The 7,783-nt window shown below is 38.1% G+C and overlaps 1 protein-coding gene across 1 annotated transcript in view; it reads right to left on the bottom strand.

Annotated features, from left to right (window-relative positions):
• Gpc3 (glypican 3) overlaps window positions 1-7,783 on the bottom strand; it is a 340,192-nt gene that overhangs the window by 191,561 nt on the left and 140,848 nt on the right. The gene's annotated exons all lie outside the window — the stretch shown is intronic.

Below are 7,783 nucleotides of genomic sequence, written 5' to 3'. Positions count from 1 at the left end.
AGAGAGAGAGAGAGAGAGAGAGAGAGAGAGAGAGAGAGAGAGAGAGAATATTGCCATTAAATATTACACAATGTCAACGAGACTTGGTCCTGACTAACATATCAATGGAGTCACCGTGACACAAGTTCTTTCATCGCCTTTGTAGACCAGAGTACACTGAAGCAGGTATATCTGGATCAAATTGGCCCTGGAATTGTGGTGAGCATAAAAGCAAAGATTTTAAGCTGCGGCCTTTAATTATGTTGATGTTTTATTTGGTGTTGCAAATCAAAGAGAAATATAAAGAGGATAAAAACTTTAAAACACAGAAGGTTATGGGAGTGTCACAAAGTGGGCCATTTATAGGGATTCAGCTTGGTCTACTCCCTAAGTCTTATTACGTCCCATCTCCATCACATACAACGCAGAGAATAAAGGTGAGTGTCCTTTCCTAGAATTCTGCCTCCCAAAATACCATGGGAAGATAAATGAACAGGTAAAAGAGAACAGAAGCACTCTAGGGCTTGGGAACCATAAAATACAAGCAAAAGGCAAAGATACAAGACTACTTCTATCGTTGAATTTGGTCACTAGTAACATCCTGCCTCTTCTGCCTCACAATACACAATTTCTTGTATTCAATTAGAATATTAGAATCATGACAGAATTGGAAAAACCCCAAGTTTGGAAATCACCAGATCTGAGCTGGAATGTATAGGACTTTATGTAAGTTGCCTCACTAGTGCTGAAAATGGAAAAATAGCAACTAAAACCAGGTAGTCCTTCACAGCACTGATGGCTGATCCGAGCCTCAACCCTGATTTCGGTGGATCTAGCTGAAAAATGTAATGTTAAAGGAGGCCGAGAATTTGAAAGGGAGCATGGAAGGTCAGTGGGCAGATTTGAAGGGAGAAAAAAGGAAGGAGCAAATGATGTGATTATGTTATAATCTCAAAAATAAAGACTCTAAAGAGTGTAAAAATATCTATACAGAAGAGGAAGAATTTACAAAGGAACATGGTAAAAAGTGACCTATGGACTAAGACATATTGAGAAAGAGCCAAAACAACAACAACAACAACAACAAAATGTGAGCAGAGACCTTGAGTAATACATTCCGACAGTAAGACTGGGAAACTGACATGTGTCATAGCCTGGCATTTGCTTATTTGCTTGTGACTGTTACTTTCTGTAGTTTTTAACAAAATGTGCCACCTGTGCAAGGACAACTGGCAAGAAAAGATGAAAAATATCAGATGACAGAGAAAGAGAGAGAGAGAGAGAGAGAGAGAGAGAGGAATAGTATTGAGCAATAGTACTAACTCTTAGAGTTGTTGAGGAGTTAGTGAAAAGCCCCACATTAGGTAAAAGGGCACATAGCAGGACCTATATAGTGGTTGTTGTTTTCCTTATCACCACTTCCATTAGCATCATCATTGGATAGCTTCCTGGGGAACCATGTTATATTTTGATTTTAAATTCTATTGCTCAGAAGTATTAGGTAGAATCATATCGAACAGAATGGTCATTTTTGTCCATTCAAAGTGGAACAGCAGCTATTTTATGTAGATTAGCTTAATATTTTAAGAGGTATGTCCTGTGAAAAGAGTATACTGTGCTTAATACCTAGTTAGATGTAGCAATGCCACAATTTGGTCCACTTGAATATAAAGAGGGTAAAACAGGCTCCATGTAGTGAAAGACTGGATGTTCTAGCACTCAATGCACATGAATACAGCACTTACGATACTCTAAGCTGTAGGGAACAAGAACAGAGCGTGGAAAATTTTGTCATGCTCTGATTTTTACTACATTGGCACCACAGAGAACTGTGAGAACAATTAGAACAATTAGAACAATGAGAATTATTCTCTGCTTTTGCAACTAGACAAATATGGAGAGTCACTCTGCTTACTGGTTGAACTAAGCCAACGGGATAAGATCACACAAAAAAATTACAATTGTATCTTTCAGTTACAAGCTCTGGAGTCCAAATGTACAGAAGAGATAGGTGCTGCTCCTTTGAAGAGCTTCTCAGAGTTAGCCATCAAGACCAACCAGAAAGTAATATGTAGCTCAAGCTCGAAGAAACTCCTGGTCTTCATTTATTACTTTCACCAGTGCTCTTGTTTATTTATCATTTAATTGTACTGATTTTCAAAATGTGGAAAGATGTAACTGGCTGGAAATGTGATAACTTATTTTGATGAAATTCTGGGGGCACCTTTTTAGGAAATTTTATTGCATGTTCCTAGTTTCAACAATCCAAGGGAAAGAAAAACGAGTTGATTTTTTTCCTGTGAATTTTTTTTGTTGCGTGACGTAATTGTATGGTTCTCAAGAAAGAAGATTGTGTATGACATCATGACCCCAAAACATAAATTTGGACACACCTGATACCTGATACAAGGTAAATTTGCTAAACTGGTCCAGGGCAACTTAGTGCTCTTACAACCAACTCTGCAATAGAACAGACTAGCAAAAGGACAGAGGGACAATGAAGAGGCATCATTGACATACACTGAGTATTTACTCCATACCAAGACACTGTGCTTAAGTCTGGGAAAGACAGAATCAAGTGATGAAGATAATCTCCCATTTTTTTCCTACTGTCATGAGTCTTAAAATGTGGTCTCTAGACTAGCACCACTGGTACCAACTAGGAGCTTGCTTGAAATGTGACATGCTGGGATCTATCCCAGACCTACTGAATTAAAAAATCTAAGAAAGTGTCCAGAAATATGAGTTTTAACAAGTCCTCAAGGGGATTCTGAAACAAGATCAAGTTAAAGAGTTCCAGTGCACTGTCATCTCCAGCTTCCTGCCTGGCCCTCAAGCATTTCGATTCATGTGAATTAATGTACCATCGATTAGGAGGCAGCTCTATTAAGAATCCCAGTCAAGTAGTGAAGACTAAGGATTTATAATGGCCCTGCCGGGATCTGGCATTAGAATCACGATACATCCATGAACAGATCCTGATACTGGCAAGAGACCATATCTGCAAAACAGAAGCGCTAAGCCAGGGCCCAAATGTTTGTTTCTGACAAGAAATGCAAAGAGCCTAATGGAAACCATGCCTGCAAGACAAGGAGAAATTTAAAACACTGTGTCCTTCTTTCTTAGTCTCAAATGACAGTTTGATAGTTTTTCAAAGAAATTCATACGTGTTGGGGAAAAAAATGGATGAGAGGAGATTGTCCAATCCCCAAATACAAATGAAAGCTTACAGTGCTTCATAAATAGAAAAATGACTCAAAAGACTTTGGGATATAAAGAAATTGTATATAAGAATACTGAGGCCAGTAGGGAAATATATGTGGTCCTTTTTTTTTTTTTTGCTATAATATCAGAAAGGGAAAAAAACTCAGAATCATTTATACTCGGAAGCAGTAGAGTATAATGGAGAAAGACTGTGGCTTTGCAGACAGACAAAATCTTTCAACTCTCGCTTTTACCACTTATTGGATAGTACACATATGAAAGATTGCTTAAGCATTATAGAACCAGAAAACAATCAAATAGCTACCATAACTCGCACAAATTTGTAATCAACCACCTACAGTCTCCACTGTATACCTAAACATACCTCCCACCCCTACAAAAATGCACGGCACAGGATACAGAATTTCATATACAATGAAGAAGATACTTGTTGGTTTCAGCACTGTCAAAAATAAATCCATGTCTTGTATACAGTTGAACAGATGTTTTAATTGAATTAGTTCAAGTTATTTTTTTCTTTCTTAGCGTTCTAAGGTTAGGGGTATAACTCAGAGGTAGGTGGGTTAACAACATGCACAGAAACCCACGTTCCACTCACAGTAAGTAGCATATCAAATTTTATCTTTCAAATTATTTTTTTCTGTTCACTTGTATATAACAAGTTAAACAGAATGAGAAACAGAAGATTTTGACAAAAAAAAAAGAATAAAAATCCTGCAAACAATACTAAGTGTGTAAGAGGAGTATGGATGAGGTCTAGTGAAAGAAATGACTCGGGAATAAAGGACTAATCCACAACCAGAGTTTCACAGTTGTATATGCATACCCCCATCAACAAACTTTCTAAAAAGTTCAGTTATAATAGTTATCCAGTGCTCCTTTTCAATCTTTTGTCAAAACCTATAACTAGGAAGGTAAACAGCTGAATTTCTTAGACATCTAGTAGTTGATTTAGAGAAGAGATGAAATGACAAGGTAAGTGACTCACTGTGTGGGAAATACCAACTAGGAAGGATAAGAGAAGGAGGCAGTGTTAAACATCTGCAGACATCCCCATCCCCAACCCATTGAGTTGTGGTGAGGTGAAACTTGCAAAGGTCAGTTGAGTCCATGATGTAGTTGCTACTAAGGAAAAGCCTAGTGCTAATACTCCCGACTGCAGAACATTTCCCCATTCAGCACCATTAGATGAATGAAAGGAAGAACTCCTATCACCTCGGGGAATCAATGGTGGTATCCAGCAATGCTATCTAGTCAATAAATGATTATTGAACTATACATAAAAGGGAAGTAAGATATTGACCTTAGCGTTAAGGGCCTTGTATCAATCATATCCACATTTCCATTAGGATTTGATAATATTCTTTTTCTATAAATCATTGTTTTCCCATGTCTTGCAACTCATCAGTATGTTTTCTGTTATTTCTGCTATGTAACGAAGTATTTTGCGACAAATTATATTGTTGCAGCTTATCCTCTTCATATAGCTCTGGTGGATGAGCAGAGATGAATAAGCATGTGCAGGGTAACAGCAATGGGAGACAGTGAACATTACATTTACAAGTGATTTCCAGTCTCTGGCCCATTTTCTTTTGGCTACAGTCTGTTCCATTTCAAAACTTAAGGCAGGTAACAACTGAGAGTTTCACTCATTCTCACCTATCACCCAGAGATGTAAGCCAATGTTCATTATCTTAGGAGATAAGCTTACCTTGTTGATTATCAGGTAAATCACGAAAGTACAGCTTGTCAGAAAAGTGTGTCTCAAAAAACAATGAAGATTTCCTTCTTCCAATTAAAAAAAAAGAACATTATGTTTGAATTTCAATGATCTGAATGTTTCTATGGTGTCTTTTTGGCTTCACTTTTTGTGGGTGTATCATTCCTCCTAAACTACAGAAAGACAGAGGAGAGGAAAATGATTGAGTGGTCTGGCTTCAACCAGTACCACTGTATATTATTAGTTGTAAAGCAGTGATTGGCAGGACAAAGGGGTGGTAAATCTCATTACCTAAAAGTTCCATATCCAGAAACTATTCATCAGGATGGGGAAAAACCTAAAAATAGTAGGTGACTTTGTGCTTAATGTCTTTCTGTAATGCTCAGTGGTGAAGCACAGTGTGTAGTCTGAAAATAAGTGGGCTTAAGACAGAGGCCTGGGCCATCACCAGGAAGTGCTGGTATGTTCTTAGCTTCATCTACTAGGGATAGTCTAGATGATCTTAGTGGCCTTTAATACCACACATACTAGCATCTTTGTGAATAGAGTGTCGTGAATGTAGATCAGTATCCTAAAGGGCCAAGTTCATACCTTTTAGAGCAAGAAATTTGCTCATTATTTTTAGCACTTCCTTCTTTCTCAAAATTGCCCTGGTTTGGACAATAAGTTGTATTGTCAATCTCTCTGTGAGTCATCAAAAAATGGGAGCTTTGTACTTTGTAGCTAATTAGATGTCTCTGGATGACATACTTTATGTTACAGAGCTCCATTTCTGGAGGAAGAAAGGAAAAGAGGAAGCAAATAAGGGAAGGAAGGGGAGAAAGCAGCACGATCAAAAGAAACAGGATTGAGAAAAGAACAACAAAGGTGAGGTCCATTGTACCTCTCAAAATCTATGCAGATTGAAATACTCAGTTACTTTCCCTTATTTTCTGCTTAGCACAGCATAACTATATAAGAAACAATTCTATGCAATTAGCTCCTATGGTTATTCCTAGTCTGCTTAATAGGAGACTCACCTCAGTTTTAGCATCAAACATAATTTACATACAGTGTAGATAACCTATCTTAAAGTAAGAGAAGTTCACATTGGGAAAATTAGCCATATAATAAAAAAAGCTGTTCATATAGGCCAAAATCTGCCCTCAGGTATTCACAAAAGACTCCGATGTGGTAATCACACAGTTTAGGTAGTGAGTTTAAACTTGTCTTGAGCATTTCTGAGGGGTAAGTTACCACTTTTATTTCAAAGCTACTTTAAAAATGTAGACAAGTATACACGTTTCTTTATAATAGAAAACTTACAGAAGTTTGTTACTTAAACATAAATAAGAAAAGGAGATTTTGCTAAAATAATGATGAAAGATTTCAACCTTCCTCTTCTAGACTATAAAATCCTTACAACAAGATATTGTGATGACCCCAAACCATATTTAAATTAATGACATAGTCCAGGATCTGAAGAAACATTCATATCACTTGGATAAAATCTTGCTAGAAATTTATTGAACTCTACATACAGCATTTCCATCTTTTCAAGCCAAAGAAAGATATGAACATAACAGATCAAAATGTTTAGATACTCTGATGACAGATTCATGTTTTCTCAAAATCATTTACCATTCTAGCTAGAAGGACTGACTTTGTTCACGCCAAAGCCGTCTGGGAAAAAACATGCTGTTAATATTTAAATTCAAATGAGTTTGGATCTCACTGTAGTTGACTCAGTCTATGTATACAGATGTGTGTGGAAATCAGTGGACATGATTTGCATAAGCCTTATGGAAAACGTGGGCAACAGGCACAGGGAAGAGGTTGCAGGACAAGTAGCAAAATGGAGCGACCTCAGTTCACATCTCCCTGGCTTGACATTGCACTGATCTTGTTGTCTGGGGTTAGCCCCCTGTTTCTTCAACAGATCATCTTGCTTTCTTTCTCATACAAGGCCTTGTATAGCCTAGGCTGGCCATGAACTTGCTTATATACCTGAGGATGACCTTGACTTTTTGATCCACTTGCCTAGACCTTTTGAGTTCTCGGATTATAGCGATGTGGATCGATGACTGACTTTATGAGCTCTTTGGGACAGAATCCAGGGCTTGATGCACACTAGGCAAGCACTCTACCAACTGACCTCCATGCCCAGCCCAATAGACCGTGCCTCTTGCAGCTGGGCTCCTGCTCTTGGCTGTGTGCCCACTTGGCAATGGAGTCTCTAAACTCTGCACTCATTGGCTACATAACGAATTCTACTGCCTTTGAATAGGTAAGCCTCAGTGGTCTTAAAACTGTCATATATGAAATTCTCAAAAAAATTTTTTTTAAACAAGCCTTCTGTGGGAAACCAAAGAAGAAAGACATCCAAGGAAATCAACACAGAGCAACGTCGTTCCCCATGAGCTTCAATGTCTTACCAAGGTCAAGGTTTTAGAGTCTAGGAATCATGCACTGACAGCTGGGGAAGCAATCTTTCCCAGAGCCCAATCCTCTAGGACTTTAGAAATTTACCTCCCTCTTCAAGTTACTGTATAATCATCAAAGACATCTACTTGAAGATATCCCCAGCCATGAGCTCTGACCTGCCCTCCTCAGAGGATTAGTAAAGGAAGTCTCCTGAGAATGGATCTATATTAAACATTTTACCTAAGAAATGCTCCTTCAGATAGTTCACTTGTCAACCTAAATGGCAGGCTAGCCCCTGACTCAGGCATTGGCTTTGTAAAACTTGTCCTATGACCCAAATCTATTTAACTCTAAGAATTTCCTATTCTTGGTACAAGTATTTTGGCCTCTTATATCAAGTCTATAAAAAAGTGCTTTGAACACCTTCTGATCTGGTAGCTGCTTAGCAATGCCTCT

The sequence above is a fragment of the Grammomys surdaster genome, unplaced genomic scaffold (assembly GCF_004785775.1).
Source record: "Grammomys surdaster isolate TR1022 unplaced genomic scaffold, NIH_TR_1.0 147, whole genome shotgun sequence".
NCBI classification, from domain to species: domain Eukaryota; kingdom Metazoa; phylum Chordata; class Mammalia; order Rodentia; family Muridae; genus Grammomys; species Grammomys surdaster.
This window is presented reverse-complemented; position numbering and strand designations above follow the sequence as displayed.